At 41.9% G+C, this 26,231-nt stretch overlaps 1 protein-coding gene across 4 annotated transcripts in view; it reads left to right on the top strand.

Moving 5' to 3' along the window:
- The first annotated feature begins 19,555 nt into the window (after positions 1 to 19,555).
- The window catches only part of LOC125761057 (hemicentin-1-like), a 104,120-nt gene continuing 97,444 nt past the window's right edge, over positions 19,556 to 26,231 (top strand). For 2 of the 4 annotated variants that reach the window (XM_049421839.1, XM_049421842.1), the window contains exon 1: positions 19,556 to 19,758. The gene's annotated coding sequence lies outside the window, so the exon portion shown is untranslated. Of the gene's footprint in view, positions 19,759 to 20,250; positions 20,474 to 20,493; positions 22,114 to 26,231 lie in introns of those variants that run through there. The other 2 variants (XM_049421841.1, XM_049421840.1) reach the window with 2 other exon arrangements.

Raw genomic sequence — 26,231 nt, forward strand, 5'->3', positions numbered from 1 at the left:
TAACCGTAATGTTCCGTACCAGTGCAAATTTTTACGCTTCACCTCACAATCAAGTTTGTTTTGCTACAAGTTTGTGCGAAAGGTTTTACATTCCGTCGTACCTTTTTTGGGAAAGAATTCCAGTATACGCAGTGCCCGGTGTAACAACCACGCTCGTCGCCCATATTTCCAATCGACAGGTAATTAATTCGATACACAAAACTCACCCACCGGACGAACTTATTACGGGCGGTGTGCCGTTAATCATGGTAATCAGAGATCAACATCCCGAGTAACGGTGTGGAAAGGAAACAGTTCGATGAGAGTGCTTTGTAGTGGGTAGTAAAGCACCAGGTCATGGCACAAGTGTTGACGAGTGAGAACCAATACCAGATGGCTGAATCCTTTTTTTTGCCGAGAGTTCTTCGAACCACGTCTTGGTTTAAGCAAGCAATAGCGGGTTAAGATAAACATTGTTAAGATTAATTGCATGTACAGTAATACATTATTTGCAATTTTTTAACGAAATTGTAAGCAATTCTTCGAATGTAATGGCGTTAATCAGCATACGCGTAATGATTAAGTATTTCTTCCGTTTACACCTAAGTGAACATGGTTGACGTTTCAGAGCTGTCAAATGTAATGTCAAACAATGATCGATCGTGAATCATCAATGCAATTTATTAGCGACCTCTAACGGATCTTACTATGAACTATATACACGCTTGTTATCCGCAGCGATGATGAATGGTATTAATTATTACAGCTGAATGGTTCTGGCGAAACTTTGACCATAATCTTTGGTAAAAACGAAACCTCAATACAAGCAAAACTATAAAAAAATGACGTCTGTAGACTTGTGAGAAAAATCACCACTAAAGCACCTTGAGAACAAAGCAAGTCCTGCACGCGCGAAGATATGGCGTGAACCCAACACACTCTCACACGGCAGGGGGGCAAAAACTTCAAGTGACGATGGCTTCATTTCATCGGAATACGGGTGCAAATAAATAGATGAGTGAGTGAAAAAGGGAAAGAGATGGTGGGCGAAACTTTTTGCAACAAACCAGTCAGTCGGTGGCACATTTTTGCGGTTGACAGGGAGTGTTTTTGGCAGGCGCACGCGACTCCGGAGCATGGAGGGAAATCTAGTTTATAAATGTATTCAATTGAAACCGTCCCTCCCGCCCCCGGCTAGTACCCGATGCCACTGTTGCTCGTGAAAGTTTCCACAAAGTCATCGTACTAAATACCACCCATCCGAATTGCACCTTGCCATTGCAGGAAGCACCCAAAGACAGTCAGAGCCACGCCACAAGCTCCATGCAGCGCAATATGCAAAAAATGTATAGAAAACAAGGCACGTATGAAGGGGTTGGGGATGAATGTGCCACGCAGGGTAAAACTTTCATAAACCTCTCATTTGCACAACGCACATTGCTGTCACGTGAAAATGTAGGGTAAGCAACAACAACAAAAAGACACATAATCAGTTAGTTCTTCCTTTTTCCAACCGCCCCTTAGCACTTGGGTTTCGCCGATGAACTGGAAGCAGGTGATGCAAATGAAAGGTTGTGGAAATGAATAACACTTTTGCGTCAGTACCGTGTCGTTCGTGATGATACAGCAAAAAAAAGAAGAAATAAAAAGAAACCTTTGCAAACAGGAATACAGGAAGAGAAAAAGCGAACTTCAAGCGATTACTTCACAGAGAATAACATGACACAACGTTCTTTTAATAGCTGCAACAAACAAGTCCTGTTACATTCGCTTTTTTCTTTCTCACGATCATTTCTTTGGGACGATACTCCTTATGTAACTTTTATGTCGTATTAGATTGGTTTAAAAAAAACACTCCTCTTCAAGCATGGGAAAATGGATGTTTTCGGTACGTTAAAAGAATGATGATTTTGCGTGTCATACGCAGGTTAATAAAGGACCACCGCCTGTTGGAAGGCGCTATTGCAGTTGCCTTTCCTAAGGAAATGTATGTTTGTGGCTTACGCCTTCGCTCTCTAATCATCATTAACGTGTGTGCACCGTTCGCGGACCATATCTCCAACTATCAGGACGAATGGGCAATATCAATAAAGATATTTCTTGTCGGCTCGACCGATCGGTGAATCTTAATCTGCCGAACATTTGCCCGAAAATGGGAAAGCTGTACGTTGAAGAAGGACCGACCAGTACCGACCGTCAAATAACTGCCAGCATATGACAAATGGGACCTCATTCGGCCTGTTCGTGCAAGAAAACATGGATCATTACGGATCTACACCGAATTTCCGCTTTCCCGAGCACACCCACCCATCCACAGACACACACGACCCGAATCCGGTCCAAAAGATGATTGAGTAGTACGCTACAGTGGCAAATGTTTCGACCATTAGTCATTTCTCACGTCCATTAGGGGTTTTTGGACGCGTGTTTTGCCTGGCGATCTACTGGCTGGTTGTGCGCGCGTTTTTCCTTTTTCTTTTGCCGTCAAGGCAAATGACAAGCCCCACGGAAAACACCCCGCCCCCAACACCGTTGCGCTGTAGTGCACATCGCCGCCTGGAAGGTATGCAATGTTTCAACAGCGAGCATAAATTAAAACTTTTCGCACAAACTTTATCATCCGTTGCCGAACGAGAGGCGGACTCGCAAATGGGTGACGAAGAAATGCAAAAAAAAACGCATTGCGCGATTGTATGAAAACTTTCCCCGCGGGTTTTCCACTTTTCCGCGACCAGCTCCTGTGGCGCGTTTCGTTCACGATGTTCCGGATGTCCGTCCGTTGCGAAGTTGCACAGGAAGCGTGGAAGCTTTAATTATGAACTTCGATAGTGACAAATCGCTTCCAATTTATTGCTCCTGACAGGGGAAAGTATCGACACTGTTGAAAAGAAACTTTTGCCCAGTGTATGAAGCTCTTAAAGGGTGCCCTTCCGATTGGGTAAGCGAACTGGAACGTGATGAACGATGAAAGACATTCGCACAGCTATACAGTACAGTGTTTGTTGCTGGTCGTGTCGTGACACTACAGCTTGGAGTGGGCAATGGGAGCCTGTGTACGGAATGGAATGCAGGAAGAACGGTTCACAGGAATTGGTTATTCAATATTCAATTATTTTTGCCCTCAAGGCAACAGTGTATGGTTTATCAGTTCCTAGCTTAAGGGCAACCATAGCCTTGTAACAATTCTCCTTTTGTTGCACACTTTTTCTTTAACTGCTTTTGTTGCTATATAAATAGCATAACAATTATTAACAGCAGAAGCTTTAACATTCATCGGTAATTTTAGCTTCTTTATGCAACAGACAATACAAAAATTAAACCGAACCGTTCAACTTCGAAGCAACTAGCAAATGCAGCTGGGGAATACATTTGTGAAATGCACAGCTGGGAAAACTGTTTGCCATTTCACAGACACATAAAAATGGGCCCCTAGAGGCATGGGGATGAGATTAGCAGGCATTGGGGTGGAACGGAATTATCCTATTTAAGACAAACACTTTCCAAACTCCCGAGATGGCCGGTGGGATTTGAAGTTTGGTGTTCCAGTTTTTAACAGAATTGCATACGATGGTTTGGATACGGTAAAGTTGGACTACTGTTTGCTTTGAAGCAGCTGAATGCAGAACGATTAGAGCGTATGCAAGACTTCTAAATGGATTGAAAGTCCAATTTTTACTCGAAAGTTTTTGCTGCTTTTGGGAAGGTTTTAAAGCTAGAAGGGTTTTGTTTGGCTTAATGAGAGGGAAGGGATGAAGCCTGAGAAAATATTTGACAGTAAAAATGGAAACAACAATCATGATTGAATTTTTAAATGTTATTAAAAAAAGATAAGTATGCCTGTTGAGTATTTTTAGAGGGCGCTAAACGTTTTGATCGAGTGGTGGATTTGATGGGATGATTCCCAATCAAGGAATGGCCTTTTTTTGGCTCCACGCCTCCTCCTAATATGAAGCTTGCATCAATAAGAAAAATTACCATCGCAATATGTAGATCATTATTGTGTGAAAAATGCAATAAAGCTATGAATGAGAAACCTTCTACAGAGATTTCATTCAACAATCGTCTTTGAAATGAGATCACCATGCAAAATCCTTCCATTGAAGATAATAAAGAAACCAAAAAAAATCCCGTAAAATACTTTTAGGGTTATTCTTCTCCGTGCTTGAGGAATGGCAAAAATGCTAATATCGGTTTATGGCACCCATCCTTAAATACACCCTTGCTGTTTTCTCCATTTTCACCTGCCAGAAAATCAAAGGCTGTCCCGAAGGTAATCTCGACGCGCGTCATCGAAGCGTATCGCAACCGTACATTGCGATCCCGTAACCTTTCCCCTATGTCAAATTCGTACGCAGGGAAATTTAATACAGGGGACGATTTCTTCCCTTACGGCAGACGTTGAGAACCGTAGTAAATTCTTTATACGAAACCTGATGAGCCATACACGCACACACTCGTTGTCTATTTTCAAATCATTTGATGCAGCATCGTTTTGATGGATCCATTTCTCTTTCTCTCTCTCCATGTCCAAGGACATAAGTGCCAGCCGGCCGATAGGTCGTGTGCAGTAAATCTTTGATTAGTGCTACTGACGATGAATTTGGCAGAGGTAGCAGGGCGGGGCAACAAAAAGGCAGAGAGGTAGAATAAAATATTATCGTAAAAACAGACAAAGATTCCTATTTCATCCTTCGTGCACGAGTAAACTTCAAACGTAATGTCATCCCTTAAAATCGTCCCATTCCATCTACCATTAGTCCCGTCCCGGAAAGAGCAAAACCCGGCCAGCTGAACAGCCACATAACCAAAGAGAATGAAGGCACTAGGAAACGAGATTTATCACGCATTATGAATGCATTTAGTACTTTATTAGCTATTATTGCCGCTCTCATTTCACGGCTATCACTTTGAGTAGGTGTTCTAGTGTTTGGCGACGAGGAACATAGGGCAACGCTTTGCAAGCGTTTGCGAGGGTGAAAGAATGGGACTGTAGCCTACAAGATTTGATGCATGGCTGAGTTCTGCTCTTTCGTCCAATCGTTGGCCATTCCCGAACCATCCGCTTTTGGCTTTGATCTTTCTCCTCGTTGCTGGTACGATGGAACGATTCCACCAACGAGCTATGGCTAATGCTTTTTCCGACAAATCATCGTTCCTGTGCGAGGGAGTGTGTGCAAAAACGGAGTGGGAATGTTCGAAGGGCGAGTTAGCCTGCTTTTGCCCAACCGGACAGTTTTGCCAGCGTACCGGTAACAAACGCTGCTCGATGTTCTGGGCAATTAGATTAATTATACATTCCTCGGTGGTATCGAGTTTCCTTCCGGTCTGCAGAGCACATCGATCGCGACGATGGAAAATTCCGTTGAACGGTGCATCAGCATTCTATATTCGTCTATTTGCCGCCAATACGAATCGTGGCTTATCAATATTACTGCCAAAAAGGGAAAAGTGATGTGACGAGAGTAATTAGTTTTTGTCATTAAATTACTTTTGATGCAAGTGTTAAATAGATGTTGTTCACTATTCCCACTTACTTTGGTTGAATTTGGAATTATATAGATATTTTTTTAAATCCATTCCCTCATAAACTCCCCCTCAAAAGTACAACTTAATGTCAACGATGTATTGTAGTCATGCATCACCCGTTGCTGCATTATTCAGCAGCCGAAGACGTTCCCCATGAAGCCCCGAGGTTGAGATTTCCATCATTCACGTTCCATTTCGTGCCAGGCAAACATGACATGTCTGCGCACAAGTGCTACTTTGCGAGGAACAAACGAACAAACTGGCAGCTTCTTACTTCCGACCAAGCCCCTTGTTTTCCAGTTTGCAATTTGTTCTCCGGTACGGTGGGAATAATTTAATGGGTGTAAAATGGTACTAAATAATGTCCCATTTTGTCCCGTTAGCTGGAAAACACCACCTCCTTTTGCTGTGGATGGTGAATGCTAAAGAACGAGCACGAAGTTGATGATGACCGGTGGGAAATTGTGCAGATGCAAGCGAGAGATAAATTTCTGTTAACATGATCGAGATGACTGCAAGCATGTTAGGGTTGAACCATTGCACCAATTGCGATTGTGGAAATGAAAGAAAAGTAACAAACAAATAAGGTTTCCTTGGAAAGGGGAAAGCTAGTTTAGTGTGCAATACAATTACTCACAATGGTATTGACTAGTGAAAAATTGTATTTAATGTGGTTTTGTAAACTATCGTTCAAAGGTTAATTAATCGTATGATTTCTGATCGTCTTGATACCTGTCAAAAATTGCTTTCTACTGTTCGATACCAGTTACTTTACGAGATTAAGTCAGATCAAAACACTGTTAAAATGACACAAACAATTCATCTACAACCAACCAAAGCTAAACTAGCAGAAAGTTATCACAAACAACACAATCAAACATGTCAACAGTAAAATCGCACCCAAAAAACATCACTAAATTATGATTTTATTTATCGACTGCCAATAAAACCATCCGTATTACAATCACCGATGATCATCTTCATCACTTCATCCATGCAGGTTTATGGTTTGTTTTGTTTTGTTTAAGATTAACTTGCTTCCTTTGCTTTACGATTGTCACGATTGGATCAAACCAAACCACGATCGGAGAGGGTGATAGGTGCCCTTACAATATGCCATTATGACATACACGGTTGGCAATTACTTTTTCTGTTGTTGCTGTTATGTTTCAACCTGACCTTCCTCGGTTCGTTTTTTTTATTGTAATCGTGTTGATTTATTTTCTCATCATGCATAAGCGCAAACCATAAAAAAGGACAGCCTGAAAGGAATGTTTTATGTCTGGCTCACCAATATGGTTTTGGATGGGTTTTGACGAACCAATCGTGTACGGAGACTCGATTCGAACGACATTGTTTGTTTATGGCGGCACGGAAATAGGGTGGTGGGGTTTATTTTGGTGGGAACCAATTTTTGCAACTTCACTCAACGTCAGCAGATGCTTTCATACATTTTGTGCGTCTCAGTTAAGCCTCCGGGGATAGTTATCTATTCATGCACAAGCCATATTTCAATGAAGGACAATTCTTTATGCTGTCCACCCCGTCAGGAGGGACACTCCTGGGCCGATACGCTGGGTAAAGCTTTCGTCAGAAAGACAGCGAGGCAAAAGGAAATTATACGCGGCAAAGAAAGTAGCTAATGTTGTGCACGATGATGGTGTCATTTTGTGTAGGAAGAGAAAATTATTACCCAATCCGTTCGTGCTGTCATACTCGTTTCTGCGCGCTGAAGGATGCGCCCCCCCTCCCCCCCACGTCGTCGTAATCTCGTACCAGAATGGTGGACGTTCGTACAAACGCCGCGTCCAGATGGAGCCGGACTAATGGTAGCGCAGGAAAACGAGCGAATCGTCGTCAGGGTGATCGTGATTTATTGCATTCTTTTCGCCCGAAAGATCGTTACCGTGCGTTTCAAGACACACTCACACATCCATCAGTGGAGGAAACTTTAGCAAAACTTAATTTGTCGTTTGTTCATACAAACCCCCAACGTTTCTGCACCATGAATTGGCCCCATACATTAGTCCGGGTTGTCAGCTTCCGAGGATTTCAACGCTTCGCGTATAATTCCAACAGTCGTTACGGCAAATCAAATACGATGCGTTCGCGTCCTTCGCACTAATGAGCGCGTACGAAACTCGGTGGCTCTAAAATATGCGACCAACTTTCATTAATGCAACCACTCGTCACTGTCAAACGTAAAGCTGAAGAACAGAAGGATGGAGAACAGACGGGGACAGAACATTGGTCATTGTAAATTATGCATTTTGTTGTGTGAATGTGTGCGTGCTTCAAATGGCTTCGATCTGTTGCCCTGACTTCTCGTCTAGCTAAAGGCTCATTAAAATCCATCTCGCTTCGCGCTTGTAGAAGAGAAAGTGGAAAATGGCTTTTTCCCTTGACGATGAGTTTTGCCCACGTGTGTAAGAAAAGTGGAAGGAAAAGGACGGAGGTAAGATCATTATCATTGCTTGTGTTATCTCATTAGTGCCCACTGTACGATAGTTTCCATCGCGCGGATGTTAAGGGAGAAAAGAATAAAAAAAACACACGAAAGTTGTTGAAGAAGCACAGTGAGTTTCTTAAAAACCGTCTCGTTTACCGGAGAAAATCATGAAGGAAATCAAGCACGGAAGCACGACATACAGCTAACGACGAACTATCGTCGCACTCTTTCGGAGGACATTATAACGTTGCGCACCGGGAAGCAATGGTAGAGCAACAAAAAAATAAAGGCATATCCAATCGTTTCATCGAGAAGCTACAGATTTTATCACCCTTCACCCTTTTACCGGTATGGTCCGCACATCCTCTCCCTAAAGGATTTCTTCCAGCGCTAGCTTCTTGGAAATTTCATCGCTTGGCAAAGAAACAGCTTCACTGATGGAAAACTTCATTTTCCAAGCGGTACAACGAACCGGCGCTTTTACCAACGGTACATTACAGCTTTCCGTACCCTTTTGTATCTGTAACTCTCTTATCGCCCGACCAAAGACGTCGGGCACATCCCGGAAGCAGCATCAGCACCGTAGCAAGCAAAACTGCTGCAAGCGATTACGAGTAATTATCTTCCTGTTGTGAAAGGATTTCATTTTATGTTTGCATCCTACGGCACAACTTGCCGGTGAGTTTGTGAGCGAACCGTCCATCCCGTGGAGTTGAGTGGTCACGAAAGAAAAAAAAAATCACGGCTACGAATGCATTTTCAATCGACGATAGCAAAACAACAGCAAAAAACACGAATGATGCATTCGACTGCGCTTCGGTTGTCACCGAATGGTGGGATTTTTTTTGTTCGATCAGGTGTTTCAATGAAGCGTCTAATGGATCACACGCTTAGGGAGGAAATCAATCATGTTCCAGTGGGTAAAATAGAGATTTGGTCGGAGTATCGAAGGGTATTTCGATACAAGTCCAGCCATGCGTTGAGTGGTAGAACTTCGTTTGGAGCTTTATAAAAAACGGTGGGTTTAGGTATTCGGGAAACATCGTTTATATAATTTAAAATTAAGTTTTTTTTATCTGATTTTGCTTAGATTAATTCCATGCCTGACATGAAGATGAAAGTACTAATTATTATTTACACAGAGTTCTCTCTGTGGGAGCAAGTAACTGTTGAGGATCAATAATCTGTCAATTGCTGAAGGTTTTTTAACTGATAAGACGAATAGAATTCAAATTTTAAGGTTCCTTGTACAGTAATTACCCGAGATACGCGGATGATGCGTTCCAGAGAAATCCGCGTATCTCGAAAATCCGCGTATCTCGAATACTGGATGACATGTAGTTTATACCTCCTATTCAGGGATCCAATGTGTGCGCAAGAAGAAAAGGTATTTTTTAAAAACACAAAACAGACCGTTATTTAATCATATTTAACACATTCAACGATTGAAGATATACTGCCTGGCCGTTGTTAGGTGAAATAAAAAACACGTTCAACGCCGTGTCAAAAAATGCAACAAATCTACGGTGATGAATGTGTTAAACATAATTTTCAATAACATTTTATTCATTATACATGGAACGAAAAATTATTTTATTGATGTAATAAAAGTTTACAAATAACTAATTTCATAAAGGAACGAATAAAATATAACTATAAAAGATAAAGTGTAAAGTATAAGTTATAAACTCCTCTTTCTGTCAAATTTTAAAAACCGCGTATCTCCGAATCCGCGTATGTCGAGAACCGCGTAACTCGGATATTTACTGTACAAAAAATGAAAAGTCTGGAATAGATCATAAAAATCATATTCAAACCTCAAAACGTAACATATGTATGTCCTCATTTAAATACTACAAACTTTATTTATTTTCTTTGCAACATAACCTTTAAATTATTTTCAAAGTACTTCATGTTAAATCTCGCGAGGCGACTCCAAAAAATAGGGCTTCTGTTGCTACCTTCCTTCCAATATTGTGCTAGTATTCATCCAATCATGTTAAAAAACTCTTTTCTTTTGGTCACTCCTGACACGTTTGATTTCGTCCTCTCGAGGAATATTATTACCAAGAACTTTTTTGTGTTTTTCGATAAGCAAATTGTCGACAAACGGTACTCCAGTCGATAGGGTGCAAATGCACCAAACTCAATCCTAGTCTCTTGGTTCAGTTTTGGTTGTCTTTAGTACCACCCTTCTCATCACAGGGACAGATACTGCCGTGGGGCTGTATCTGAACTGAACGGTGGTCTCAGGTGTATTGCTGGATTTTTCCCCGTATACCTGTCCATCGTGAGTATTTACCCGTGCATCGGGTGCTCATCCCATTGTTTGCTAAGAATTGAATCGATTTTCCAGGTCATTCAATTGGCGTATGAGGCGCTACTGGCCACGAAACCACGGTTCCGGATTAGCATCAGATTATTTCCCTAGGTTGCTTTTTCGGTTCGGTTTTGTTTGGGTGGTTTTTGTAGCTATTTCAGTTACTGGAATCGTATCGTCTTGCACATTCGGTACAACGATCGGAAGGTGCATGTCAAAACTGCAAATGAATTGACGTTAAATCGTAAGGGAAGGTGAAGTAGTGATTCGATGTCTGCACTGGTGGTCATTCGTCAAAATCGGATTAGATGGTTGTGAAAAAAGGGAATATCTGCAAACACTCATCACGATTGTTCGTTTCCAATTTTTCGGTGATCGATTTATCGTTTCTAGTAAGCTTGTCTTGTAAAACGCTTACGATTTAACTGGAATTCATTCACCCGGAAGCTGTTTGGTTTGTATAAAGATATGTGCAAAAACTGTACATCGAAACTAATCACGTATGAAATAAACTTCAAAATTTGTCTTCATACCAATAAAAAACTTGACGTATAACTTTAGCATGATTTCAAAACGTGAAGGCGTTCCACTAGATTGCTATAACAAACGCCCAAGCAGTGAATAATAGGTGCACCATAACGTAACGATTCTTTCTTCAGGGGGCTTTGTGAACCGATAGGAACAATTATGATTGAATTTCGCAATGAAAAGACTCGCGACAGCCGAAAGGATAAGCGGCTGGTACGGAAGTGTCTCCGAATACCCTTCGCCGTAGGTTCGTTCCTCCAGCAGAATGGAAACTTCACATTTAACTACAACAGAACGCGTACAATGCGAAACGCTGACAAAGCAGCTCGATTTGATTGAGAAAATGCAACTGGAAAAAGTGGAACACCGGCCCTTCAAACGACACGTGTCGTTGCCATTTGCGATGGAGTTCCGCACGGGTAAGGTTACCCAAAACGAAAAGAGCGTGGAAAACGGTTTTCTCTATCGCCCGCGCTGGAGCCAGCTTTTCTTTAATAACTTTCGCAGAAAACGTGCTTCATCAGCTCTGGAAAGGTGATGTGATCAGGCAGTGAAGGGACAAAGTTGTACATTTTAGCATAATACAGGTGTATTGTACTGCCGCGGTACAAACTTTGCTTTAGCAAACCCAAAACGGCGAATAGAGCGAAGCGATTCGAGCGGCCCTTAACATTCACAATGACGATGGTGAAAAAGTTATCGGTATCGATGACCAACACGGTGAAACAGCCCGATTTCCGGGAACGAGTGAAATATTAACCAGTGCACCAGCCAAACATTCAACATGAGCTTTTCTTTCCCATTTTCGGGCGTGTGAGTTGGCCTTGTTTTTCGGGAGTTTGCCTTTGTCATTGCTTTTCTTTGCTTTGCGAACCGTTTCAAAGAAAGCGAAAAGTTCGATACGACTAGCTTTATGGGAAGCGATAAGATGACTTGGCGCAAAATAGACTGCAACAACCGCAAAGTGTGGAAATACCCGCCGGCATAAGGTGCCAATATGGTTGTAGAATTCCGTTCCCTTCTGGTGGGAAGTTTCCCGAACACAATTACACCACATCAGCAACTTCCTTGCCATACTCTCTAGCACAGGTATTGGAGTTTGGTTTCAAAGGTTCAAAGAACACATTTAAGTTCTTAAAAGAATAAATTGCCAAGCGAAGAGTTTAAAAATTCAAACTTAAAGGATATAGCAGTTCACACCCCTTTTCAAGAAGGATGAATAAAAAATCATAAAAGACTCAAACGAGTGTCTCCGTTTTTGCTAGCCAGGCACTGCACTGTAAAGACGCGTATTTATGGTCACCTAACTCGGCAGTGATTTTATAGCTGATTTATTCATGGCTTTCTCGCGGTGCGGTGCCCGATCAGCCTCGCGAGCCATGAGGCCATGCCGTCATTTTCCGACCAGTCAGATTTAAAAGTGCACTTTTGTCCACGGAGAAAACCGATGAACCCCGCACACACACACACACAGTAAAGGCTAAACTTCATCACTTTTTTGGCATCATAAAATATACAACCATAAAGCGTCTCGGTAAAATAAATTTCCCTCTGATGATTGGTAGAATTTATGTGCATTTCGGTTGGATTTAAGATTTGCAGCAATTTGTTCAACAAATGGATGTAAAATTTTCAATCGTTCTACCAGTTTGTGTCGTGCTTTTTCTTTCTTTTCCTTGCTGATAGATATTCTTAAATGCCCCTTTAGCACGCATTTGCTGTCCGCTTTTCTTCACTCGTGCTCTTTTCGTGAAAAATCTGACCTCAAAGGACATAATTTTTAATGACAAAGACAAGCAAACCTATTCGATTACCATAAACCCGTTACTCAGGTCCTCAGCAAAGGAAAAGCGAAACACAAATCAATAAACACGAGTATCAATCTGAAAAAAACGAAAGTTTGTTGCATTCGCTAGAGAGAAAACCAAAAGTTGGGGTGACAAATTATAGCAAAAATACACAAAAACAAGGTTGAACATAAAGCTCCTTTTGTAATCATGCCAAATAACTTCACGAAATGTGAAAGCTTCTTTCGCATCCACAGAAGTCAATCGATTTGGACACGCAAATTTGAATTTCTTTTTAAAAGCATGGAAAAGAATGAAATTCCAATAAATTGTTCAGTCCAAACATTTGATCTTTGAAATACTTACAAAAAAAAAAACTGGCGTAATAAAATATTCACGGAAAATTGGGACTTATTTTAGCTGAAGGTAAAATAGGTTTGATAACAAAGATCCATTTCAATGGACTATGATCAGTACTTTTTACCTCAGAATGTGATATAAGTTTTTTCTACCGATGAAAATTTTGTATTGTTGGTATCAAAGCGATAGAAAGACGTTCCTCGTTTGCATGAAATTTGTGGAAATAGTTTTTTATGTTCGTTGAGAAATGTTATCTGAACTGATTTTTTTTTATTTACTACCAAATCAAAACCATATTCACTCCACCCTAGGCTAACATTTTTCATGCGAAATATACACCGTACCATATTTGAAATGAAAGATTTTCAAAGGAACTTGGGTGTAAAAATGATTTAAATACGACGAATTTCTTTCATGTTACGAATATTCAGCAGTTTGCCTTTCGAAACGCGTTATTATTTGACTTGCTACTCTTTTTTATACCGATAATACATTTTATTTAAATACTACTCTACGTCTTCACGTATAATTGTTTCTGATTTCGCAATGATTCTTCACTGATGAGGCAATATTTGCTAGATATTTTGTCGTAACAACTACAACGTAAAACTATGTGCATCATTCATACGCAATTATAAAATTGAGTAAAATTTTTATTGTAAATGCTATAAAATAACAAATAGGAAAGATTGAAGATCGTTTTCTTGAGCTTATATAAATGTTCTTTCCTAAGGAACAAGTTACGTCTACTAAAAGCTAATGCTGCATGCAATGCGTATTGCCTACTTATAGGCGGAAAGTATCGTGCCGCCACGCCGCACCGTTATGTACAGTAAGCAAATTGATGTAAAATACTACACAACAGTAACGATTGATTCGATCCTTTGATATTGTTTTTACGTGACGAGATTTTCATCTTTCCAAATTTGTCACTCAACATTTTGCAACCGAGTAAAACGCTCCATGCCACAGCTACACACACACCGCCTAGCAGACATTCGTGCGAAACCGATGAACCTACTCCGACGGTAACATGCCACACTTACCTGTAACGACTATTGGCCCCATGAATGTCACCGCATCGTATCGCTTACACAAAGCGGTACAAAGCGGAAAGTTTTCTACGGTACACCAACTGCGCACCGGTTAAGCGTGAAATACGGTTAAGCCGGAATACGGTGAGCACGGGCCCGTGCTGGATGCTCACACATCACCGGACGGTGGTAACGGTTCGGTTCGGTAGAAAATATTGAAAATTCATGTACTAAACAACTTTACCGCACGGTTTATTGTCGTCACTTTCGAATGCAATAAAGAGCGATGGCGCCCGGGGAAATGGAAGCGACGGCGGTGGCGGCGGTGTGTTAGCATAATAATAACAATGATAATAAAATAACACCAACGTGTCCCCATTCGCCACGATGTGAAACTGGTCGTGGAGGTAAGGGGATGAAGGGGAGGAGGGGTAAGAAGGAACGTGGGGGAGGGGTAGAAAATAATAGTAATAATACTAAAAAGTATGCACACTCACGTACGCTCTTGTGGCGGTAAACGATTGGGCCACGCAAGGGCTGCAAGAACATTCTCGAGGATGGTTTCAATTTTTATAGGTTATGTTTAAGCTCCATTTCCTTTGCGATCTCCTTTTTGGGTGGTTTTTGGTACGATGCGTTTATTTTATTTTTTTGCCGTTCCTCACACGATCAGCTTTTTCCTCCTTCCATTATGTTTTTCCTCCCATGTTCCCGTGAGTGATAAAATTGCACCTTTGGGTTGTTTTTTGTTCTCTTCTTTTAGCTCTTGTTCTGTTTTTAAGCACTTGTTTTGCTACTTCACCTTTTTTGTCGGATCGATACCTGAGAGTTTTGCTTGGTAAGGAGCAGCATCAGCAGCAAAACAGTCAAGCGATAAAGCCTGACATCGCCGAAAATCCATCCCATCTGGGGCGGGGGATGAGTTTTTTTTACGGTAGGTGAAACATTAATGGCTCATTTGCAATGACTTTATCATTATGGAAGGGAAGTCGATTTAAACTTTGAGGCGTACCGGGTAAAAAGTTATTTGTGTCGCTTGCCTCGCTTCGTGAGCTTGCGAACACTCGCGACAAAATTGGCAACAGCATTGTTTAGATGCTTTTGTGTATCTGAAGAGCGTGCGTATAAAAAAGTTTGAGCCAAACTTCATTATTCAGTGGGTGGGAAAGGACGGTCGGAGGTGTGGCGTTGTGTTTCAAATTTAAATCCACGATTTACTTGTTGCGCCATAAGTTAATCATCTCGCACTCGTATCTCGCCCTTGACTTGAGGAGGATGCTGATGAAGCAGTAAATTCTTCTACTACCACGGGTTCCGGAAACCGGGCAACAAATGTCGAAATCGGTGACAACCGTGTTGAATCAAACGCTTGAGAGTGATGGCAAATTATTAAACTCGCCAATTTTTCTTCTACAACTAAACTCATGCGACTGTGTCGGGACACAAAACAAAACACTGAAAGAGCACTTGAAAGCAAAAGGGGGCCCTCTTTGCACTACGTCAGTCAGAAGAACCATTTCGAAATGGGAAGGAAACGTGGTAGGTGAGCGTATAATGTGTTTATTGCATCATAAAAATAAATTGGTAATTGCTGGCAAAATGGTCGAGAGGAAATTTTATGAGATATGGAATGGAAAGTGTGACGAAGCCGGCATTGTCTTTCTGCGGTGAAACGAGCGTAAGTTCTTTTTCCTTGCTGCACTTACGATCCTATTATTGTTGCTTCGAATGTAACGCTAACGCTAACGAGCATGAAGTGGGAATATATATTTCTACAAATGCTGTGCGTTGGCGTTTGTTTGCGTACGCGCACAGGCAAAAAGCAGCAAATGTTTCAGCTCTGATTTCGCTAGATTGTCGTCGAAATCGATGGAAACAAATTTTTCCAACAAACCATTCGAACATTTTCCACCGTGTTTGCCTTGCTGTTTGCCACCAACCGATCTGCCAATTCTCAATCATTTCCGCGCACGCACTCTCGAAGAGTTATGCTTGGTAAAACATTTTATTGTTTTACTACCTCACACACACACACACATACCAGCACCATCCAACTAAGTTTCGGAATCTTCGCTCCTTTTTATGGATTAAGCGAAACATACCATAAGCATTTGCAAGGGTTGGAAGAGAGGAAGCCAAGGGCAGTAAAAAATGAAATCGAAAGTTGCTTATGATTCATGTTGGCCCCCTCGCCGTACCAAAACTGTACGTAGAAGAAAATGGATGATTTTAAGAAACGGACCACCGGGGAAGTGGAGATGATAGGAAGGTATGATGGCATTGAAGGCAAAAGAAAAAAAAAGGAGAGAAAAAGGAAAAAAGGAAACAACAAACACAAAACGCTAAAATCCGAATGTTTCGCATGTTTGGCTTTGTTTTCGGGGCGTGATTTATCCCGCTTAGCCTTAACTTCCTTTCATTGTATTTTTTTTGTTTTGCTTTCTCAACGGTAGCATTTTTGAGGTGAAATCAAAGCTGAATCATTGACGCTTCCGAAAGCCAGTTTTAGCCATTTTATTTATTTATTTGTTGTTGTTGTTTTTTTTTCTGTTGGTCGGTACCATTGGCAGGCGGATAAAACCCGGTGGAAAGCGCCTAGCTATTAAACGATTTCGGATAGAAGCAAGAATTTATTGCCCCGGGTACTGGGTTAGGATTCCGAAAGATATCCTTTTGCTGGCCGGGGGTTGAATGGGTTTTATTTCTTTGTTGCTTGCCTGCGGGTCTGCGGGCCTGGACTGGGCAAAGGAATTTCGAGAAGTTTTTCCAACCGAATGGTGTCGCGGCACCGGGGGGCCGGGGGGAGCGACGTTTGGTGCTTTCTTCTGAAAAAAAGCCTGCTAAAGGTGGGGGAGCAAACGAAAGGAGGTTTTCTCCTTGTCAGGTTGATAATGGTAACGCGTTTATTGTTTGGTGAGCAAATCAGAGTGATAAACTCGCGCTTGCTTACGTTCCGATCCGATTTCGAAAGGGATAAGTTTTGATCTCACTTTGAAGGTAAGTATTAACAGAACGGATAAATGAAGTATAAATTGTTGGATATAAAGGTGGCAGTTGATTTCGTACACTTTCTCATACAGGCAGGAAATGGTTACTGTTGATTCAATTGCTAACTGAAGCCAGGTGCCATAATGCCATTGGGGATTCATTAAATATGCGAAATCGGCTGTAATATACGTTTTGTACTCGTTATTGAATTCAAAACCGCCACCAATTTGTTGGCTTGTGGTGTAGCTTTGCTAGAGAAGATAAAAAATGTTTAAAAACCCAACACCCAAAACACACATTCACGCGGTCGATCAGCAGCTAAATCGTTCAAAAATGTGTCTACAGTGAAATGGAGTGTGGAAAATATTATTTACTCACAACACAACCAACCATTTCGGGTGGTGTTTGTTTTTGTGTGTAACTTTGCAGCTCCAGCTCAAATGTCGGACAGAGGCAAAGTTTTTTTTTCCTAATAAATAAACCCATTCCTTCCCAAAAAAAACCATCCTATCCAGTGTTCTCGGCATCCAGAGAATCGCATCATGTGTTAGCAGCCGTTTTTGTTTTGTTTTGTTTACCTTCCACTTCTTCTTGGCTGACTGTTTTATTTAACCAACACACACGCACCGCTGCTAGCTATCATCGGGCGGGTATTATGCGTAAAACGCATGCCGATTTATGCCACCGCAAACGAAGTGGTTGAGAAAATTTCGAAACAATACGATTTGCGTAACTGGTTCTGCGGTTTTTTGCTAAAACCACCGCCAATGGTCCGTCGTTTGACAAAGCCTACGACCGTTTTCAAAACAAGCTCATCGATGTCAGTCGGTGGTTTTTGACATTCGGTTGCCTGCGCAATATTCTATTAAACATCGGAAAACTACGGTCGCTTGCGTTTGTCTCCAGCTGCTTCTGGCTGCTGAGCTGAGCTTTCGAGTTTTTGATGACAGTTTGTTTGTGATGCAATTGTAAGCATTTCACACACGCACTCGTGCGGTTGTGATAGTAAAATTGTTCTTTTACAACTCTCTACAATAAATTGACTGTACGGGTTTTCACCCGTCGCAGAGTTATTCAATAAACCACCAGGCGTCTCCATTGAATGTATCATTCATCGAAGCAACAGCGATTGGCATTGGCAGGATGTATTCGCGACGATCAAACAAAGCTTTATCGCATGCAAAATGCCAATAAAAATGCTTTCCAATCAGTACAACCCACCCACAGGCAAACCTACTCAGAACAGGCACCACTCATGAAGCAATGCAACACACACGATAATGATCAATGTGATCGGCGTCAACTCACCACACACGTACATCACACACAGGGTGTTAAGTACTGTTGAGCAGAGAGGGCAAAAGGGCACCCGGTACCCATCCCTCCCCACGGAAGGGATCGAAGCTTACACCAGACCAGGGATTTAAAGCTTATTTATTGAATTATAAAATATATGATGCACGCGCGTTTGCTTGCATCGCCACGATGCAGGCAATCTACGCCACTCCACACTCGGGCCCGCTGTTTGTTTATGGTGTTTTATTACCCTAGCCCTGCGATAAACGGGCATGGTGTGGAGAGATTTGTTTGCTTTATCAGATTGCAAGCTGTGATTGAAATTATTTACTCGTGTTCTCGTGACATAAAAAAGAGCTTATCGTTCTGCCTACGGGGAACCAGAACGGGATGAATGATAATTTTTTTTTATGTGTCGAAGAGGAAGGACGATTTTTCACAGCGATAATGCATTGCATGTGTGTTGCTTTTCTTCCGTGGTTTTTCATGCGAGGGAAGGATTTTTGGGACGTTTGCTTTTTGGAGATTGAGAGGGTTGGATGAGGGGAGTACTTAAAATTTAAACACGGATTAAATTGCATCAGTTACTGTTCTGTACTGTACACACGATTTTACTTAACTATTGCCTACTGCTGGAAAAGAAAAACTGCAAACTTGCAAACTTAAAAGTATGCAATTTTTAACATAAATTTAAAACATTCTATTAATTGAGTTTAAATTCGCCTTGGAAGGGTGTTTTGTACCGAATTATTACATTTTTTTACTTAATAAAAATAACGAAAAATACTAACCTATGCACTCAGTAATATTTACGCGATACTTTTCGAAAATGTTCAACCCTTACCACTAAATGTTCACTTTCTCCTCTTCGAAAATGTTTTTGAATGTCATCCATCCTAAATGAGTAGATTTTCACTGCTTTCTCACGCACGGTGAAATGTTTTGCTCGCGATGAACCAAAACAAATGAACGAAAGGAAACGCTTCACTAGCGACATGCGCAATGCGTGAGCAAATCGAAATACACCGGTGTACGGTTCAAATTTTCTCTCACAAGTGCGAATAAAAAAACACACGCTCCCTTCTGAAGCGTTTCACTCTCATCCCCCGAGTGGGCTGTGAAACGCTTGCACAAAAATGTTCGTCTGGAAAAAGCGGTTTCGGCAACGCAGAAGGAGTGTTGTGTTCGTGTTCGGCTGCTGTTCGGTTCGGGGTCGGGAAAACTCCATCACACCGCAGCACGACGGAAACGAGCAACGAGTTGTTTTTCCTCCACCAGCTGTCAGTTGACGTCGAAACATTCGCCGATACGGTCTCGCCGGTCGGTTCTGTTCGCAAACGCAATTTTTTGACAGCTGGTGTTCCGTCTTGCTGAACACGGGCCAGTCCGCCAGCGTAGCCTGTATCTGTAACTCCCAACCAAACAGTAACAACCAGGGGAGCATAATCCGATTTTCTTCCGTACTCGTGTAACGAACTGCGAGCGATTCCGGTAAGCAATAATGGTTAAAGTGAACACGACATACAATAACAGCTCGGTACTCGTACGGGGTTTAGCTAGAAACACCCACCAGAAATAGGCAAGTTTTGCTAGGTAGTGGGTGTATCGAGCACGCAGGAATAATATGGATTAAGTGATTAAGCAAAGTGTTGCTTGTGTGGCTTTGCGTGCAAAAGGAAACGGGTTGTCGCAAACGGCAAACAACTCAACATTCGTGCGTTAATGTCGCAGTAGCGCATAATGTACCGCGGTTCACATACATTCAGGCGCACTGGCGGTGGCTTTTTTGGCAGAAAAGAAACAGACAGTCTTTCGCTGTAAAGAAAAGCACTGTAACCGGTGAAAATTGAGTCTTTGAGCATGAGGTGTAACGGCTTCCGTTTACTTATCTGTTCGCAATCTGATGTGCTGGTGGCGTATTGTCTGTGTGACTGTATGTGTATGTGTTTGGCATCGTTTTCTTACTCGCGTGTGTTTTCCCAGCCCAGTTCATAACTCATCGTAACGCTGCTGTGGTAGGAGCAAAAACCCCTCCATAGGAAAAAAGGTGGAAAAGTGTAAAAGCGTTACAAGCGAAACCGCCACAGACCCAGCTTTGGCAGGCGCACCAAATTTGTGTACGTGTGCTGTGTGAGTTGATTTATGGTATGAACGTGTCCTGCGGTCGGCTGTAAACACCGGGGTGTTGACGAATGTGTGGGAAACGGTAGGTTGGTGGTGAATAAGTGCAAACCATTTTCCAACGCACGTGTAAAATCTGTCAACACGCGTCGCCCACTTTGCGCACCGTCCCGCCCACGATCGTGTGAAGCAATTTTCAAATAAATCAGTTCAGCGTCTTGTCTTAAGCTCTTCGTACAGCTTTTCTTCGCGTGTACGGCACTCGAACGGTGTTGTTGTACGATAAATTTTCTACAAAAACCGAGCCAAGTGTATAAAACATGCATTCGGTACGCAACAGGAACACCCCGAAAAAGAACAACACCGCGTGTCATCGTGTTGCTAGTCGCAAGTCTGCTACAATAACAACAGTGACAAGCAGCAAAGCAACAGAATTGAAATCGTTCCGAGTAAAGTGAAAGCAAATAACTGCAACAACCAAACCAAAACAACAACAAAAAAACAAAAAAGAGAAACCATTAAGCACTGTAAAAATGGCACCGCGGTTGAAACACAAAGTGCTCTTCGTACCGCAAGTTCATGTAATGATCATAATAACCTGCCACACGGACCATTTGGGCGGAATGTTTGAAGTGAAAAGTGGAGCTAAATTAAAAGAAAACACCAGCCCAGATCCAGTGGTCCCAGCGTCTTGAGTTGGAAAGTACCCTTGTAATCGTGTACTGGACCGGTCTTACCTCATTGCGGTGTCCTGCGAAATGGTGAAATAAAAGTAAAGGAAAAACAAAAATATTCACTAAAAAAAAAAAAGATGGAAAACTGTAAGCGGTGGAGTGTAAAATTTGATTGCAACCGTACCGTTTGAGCGTACGGAGCAAATGGTTGTTGCTGCTGCTGCTGCTGCTTTAAGCTCTTCTCGAAGTACACCGAAACATGGCCACGCACACACACACACAAACAGAGATTTACTCCAAAATGGGAAAGATTTTCCGGCGCACAAATTGTTGCACGCTGGTGTGTGTGTTTGTATGTGTGACTGTGTGTCTGTGTGTGCGTAACCGACGAAGCCACCAAGATCGTTAGCATAAACAAAATGCCACCGTTTAGTGCGTGTGCGGGTGGTGCCTACGCGTGCTATTGTGACTGAATCTTGGCTCACAAAAGAAACCGATAGCGCAACTCACCCAACTCCTTGTCCCTCTCCCCCCAACCTTCCCCTCTGAATACCCCGCAAACACTTTTAATCAGGGAAAGGTGGAACCAACCGAAGGGATTCTTACCCTCGTTTGGAAAAACCATTCGTTAGTGAAGAATTTTCCTGCCGGCTGTTTGTGTTACGGTTCGGTCCGTTGCGTTTTGTTTTAGTTTGGAGTTTTCTTTTCCGCATCCTTGAAGCGTTCCTCTTCCCCTTTCCGTTTCCCTGTTTTTCACGTCCCATAGTGTACTTATAAATTGTGCGTAGCAACCGGTTTACTGTGGCGTTCAATACGCATCAGGAAACCGTTCGATGACGACGACGAGGAAAACCTTTCAACGATCAGCGTTTCAGGAAAGGGCGAATGATTGGAGGTGATTGTTTTCCTTCTTATCGCATCGTTGGAGCAATCGGTTCGAGCTGTTGCAAAAAAAGCGAGTCCAAAAGTCATCGTCATCGGTTGATACAGTTTCGTACCATCGGAAAAGCGAACTGTGACACAGAGGAAGGAAGGAACAGAAAAACGAAAGGTTAGTACAAAAGAAGGGAAGGGAGTTTTTCCGTTCTTTTTTTTTTTGTTTGTTTGAAGGAGCGGTTTTGGAATGATTTACCAGCCCGGAAAACGGTCAAATATTCATGGAAAGATTTGTCGGTTTCGGGACAGAATCGGAAATGATTTGATTTTTATTTTCCACACTTTTCGGTTAAAATAACTTTTGAGAGAGTTTTATTTATGTGATTGGATTTGTTTTTTTTTTTTTCTCTACGGTGTCCAGAAAATACAGTTTTACCCCGAAAACTCTCTTGCAGCAGTTTTTAAAATAGATTTTTTGGGACGATGTTTTGACTGGAACGATAAGTATTTTTGTAACCTCCACCTGTTGACGGTTGCCTCGTGCAGTCGTAGAATCGTGTTCTATTTCTGTACCGAATGCTCTTCCCAAGGTAATGTCGCTTCTTATGGCGACCGTAAATGTAGCTTCATTAGCATCTTTGATGACAGTTTTTTCTTTCGTATAAAGAAAATTCCATGAAATGTTTCAATCTGTGCCGAAGGTCGAAACGATCGAAATCTGGGCGTAGGGCGCGGTGCAAAGTCAATTCGTTACTGGCATGTTCCATTTTGCTCTAATCGCTCAATTTCACTTGCAAAGCTCCCAGACAGCAAATGGCAAACAAACAGTGAAGCACGCGTAAAAAACTTTTACCATCGCCAAACGCAGATTGTGTAGCATCAAAGAGAAGCTCAAGAAAAGTTTAAACAGATTGCCTTGCAGCCGGATGGGCCACCTTGTGGACGGTTGGTTTGCGGGGCTGGTAGAGGAAGGTAGAAGAGCATAAAGTTCACCTGGGGAAAATGACGAAAAGGAAGAAGAAAACGTGAAAAAACAGGTGGAAAATCTGCGCACACACACAACGAAGCACTTAAACATACGGGTTTTTGGCGGAAAGACTTGGGCCACTTTGGGGCGGAAGGAGCGATTTGTTGAAAATCAAAAAGCCATCCAGCGGCTAAACAGGGTGGGACGTTTAAAACGATGATTGCCAACAACTTGTTGTTTGTTGCCTTTACCCGATGGATTCACGCGGCAAAGCATCAAGTTTGGCCGTAAAATCAACAGAAAGCAAACAGTGTTGTTTTCTTTCGCGATTGAATGGTTCGGAAATGCGTTTCCTTAACGGTGGCCGAGGATTTTCCTCTTTTTTTTTACCCATCATCATTCCACCGTAGTTTTGATTGTGCTGATGGTTTGATTGTTGATTTGGTCTGTGTTTTTAAGCCCTTAAATATTCTACTTTTCGTGTTTCTTTTTCTCATTGTTTCGTAATGCTTTAGCTGTAAGAAAAGTTTTTATTGGGCGTAAAATTGTACCAAACGTTGGTAGAAGATAAATTGAAGATATTTCCTAATCGTCTTCCAGACTGATGCGTTCGTTTGTTGATTTTTAGTCAGGCCTTTTTGACAGGCTTGAAAGAAAGATGCTGATTTGCATAAAAAAGCACAAGTAGAGCTTTTAAACGAGCTGAACCATGATTTGAAACAACATTCTTACGCGATTCGCTCTTAACTATGATGCAAAGCGCACGCCTTAGCATTCACTTTCAAGGTGAACGATAATTAAAGAAGACCTCAACCTCGACACGTACCATTACCACCAGTGAAGGATACGCTTCGACACCCGATATCTATCGTGACGGCAGTACCCAACAGTTCTGCTTGTTGCTGTAACAGGAATGGCACGGTTTCACCATCACTTGCCATTCATATCGTGTTATCTTGCGTAAACGTGAGGAAATGTGTTTTTCTCACAGTCCGTACCAACCGGGTTGTATGATAACAACACGCAGCTTTTCCGAGCTATGCCCACGCTGGCACGTAATGTCCCGTACTCGAAGACTGTGCCCCCCTGCCAAGGATGCTAATTGAAAATTGACATTTAAAATCATCAGCCTTGGTGAATCAACAAATTTGAGCAACTCGCTGGAAGCATTCTGTTGAAAGGGAAAAGTTTGCTCCAGCTGTCTAGTACCGGTAATCGGGAAACAACTTCCACAAGGGAAGTCCCTGCGGGAAGAAATGAAGCACGAGACGGTTGAGACGTTCGAGAACACTACCGCGACATGTTACGAATATGTACATATATACGTATACACATTTCTGGCAGCCGAATTGGGTTAGGCAAGGCTGGAAAAGTTGTAGCCCAGTTTTCTGCTTCATCGTGCATCGCTGAATGCCTTGCGGCTTGAGACAAGTTCTTGTGAGTCTGACTACTTTAACGAACTAGAGCGAGAGAGAGAGAGAGAGAGAGAGAGAGAGAGAGAGAGAGAGAGAGTGTGTGAGTTCTAAGAAGCATTGTGTACAACTATGAACCATCTTGAAGCATCTTTTCCTTCCAGCAGCTAGTGTGGTATCTGCGCTTCACAACTCAGATGTTGTTGCGAGGGTGAAACCTTGAAGTTCGCGCAACAAAAAGCTTACTTGCGGTTGTTCTAAAACGGGCTGGCATCAAGGATGAACACAACGTGACAGACACGAATGAGGATGAAGAATGGTAATGGTGTAATTTCGGTACAGATTCTAGTAGCAGTTGCGATTCAATCACAGGGACTAAGCACAACCAGGCTAAGGTGGAAACATGCGATGATAGCAGATATTTGGCAACATGACAAAATTCCACGCCACGTCAACAGAGCGCCAACCACGGTACAAATATGAAAATTATCATGGTACAGACACGCTTGCGGGACGTAATGTTCAGTGAGTGCTGTACATGAGCACGCAGCTAGTGGAATGTTGCTAGTTTTTGCTACCATTCGTGTCTTTTGTTTTCGGGGAAGTAATCGGAGAGTTGGTTTAGCAGTTTGTTGTGCTTCAGCCCTAGACTCGTGCAGTTCTTGGAAGCCGAAAGTAAGAGAGCAGATTTTGTTTTGCAGCGGTTTATCAGTTTGAGAAAATGTGTTTGATGTGAATATTGTAATTTTACCACAACACTTTAAGTCAATTTATGAATCGTGGAATGAGTACTAAACGGATCTTTTTTGTGCAATTTTTCCCCTTTTTGGGTGTCATAAGGAGAATGTTAATTTAATACTTTATTTTCCTTTCTTTTTTCGACTGCAAAGCGCCTACGCCATGCATTCTAATACAAATTCGCCTATTCGCTTATCTTAAGTTTTTTTTCCGTTTAATCTAAATCAACTTTTTTAAAAACCACTTCAAAATGTTGATATTTTTTTACCGAAATTTTTATTCCTATGCGTCAAAACCTTCATTGTAAAACTTTGTTTGCCATTGTTGAAAAACAACGGGCTTAGGTGTAAAGCTAAAATAAAACAACTATTTCAATAACGTTTTTTCAATTCATCCATTAAATAAATTCAAGGAATCTAGGGAAAACAGAAAACAATGGTAGTGTACAAAAACAATAAATAAAAGCAATTTTTCAATTATCTCCCATGGACTTAAGTATTCGCTGAAAAATCAGGCATAACATTCCGCTGAGCAGAGTTTAAAATTGCAAAACATGCATCGTTTTTACAAACTAGATAACCCATGAAAACGAGTATGGAGTATTCTAAAATTTACTTAAAATTCCCAACTCTAAATTGCCCCTAAGCGAGATGTTTCAAAACAAATGTAACTACAATCATTACAAACTTTTATCAGCTTCATATCCACTATCGAGTAAAGCGTATAATCGCATCCCGGCATGGAATGCGGGAAAATGTTTGTAAAAACGGAAATATTTCTTATTTAATCCTGTGCAAATGAAATCTCAATCATGCTCACAATGAGCACCTACTAGTATTCACCAGCTGGTTCCGGATAAATAGCGACGTCCGGTACACTTAAATTCGCTTGTTCCAGTCCGCAACCACTGCCTAGCCACTGTTCCACCTTTTGCCCCATTGGCATTTTTTGTGTGTGTGTGATATTCTCATCATACTGGTGCATTGCATATTTTCACGCAAAACGCAGTTGCAGCGATTTCTCCACGACCAGATTAAACACGAACCGGTATTACGATTCGATGCCGTTTGTTCGCCAGATAATACCACGTGTGTACACGCCGCACGATGGACGCTTGTAGATTGGCATTGTTGGTCGGCTCAGCAATGTCGGATGTAACCGAGCTTAACCAACGGC

This window comes from Anopheles funestus, chromosome 2RL (assembly GCF_943734845.2).
Source record: "Anopheles funestus chromosome 2RL, idAnoFuneDA-416_04, whole genome shotgun sequence".
Classification (NCBI taxonomy): domain Eukaryota; kingdom Metazoa; phylum Arthropoda; class Insecta; order Diptera; family Culicidae; genus Anopheles; species Anopheles funestus.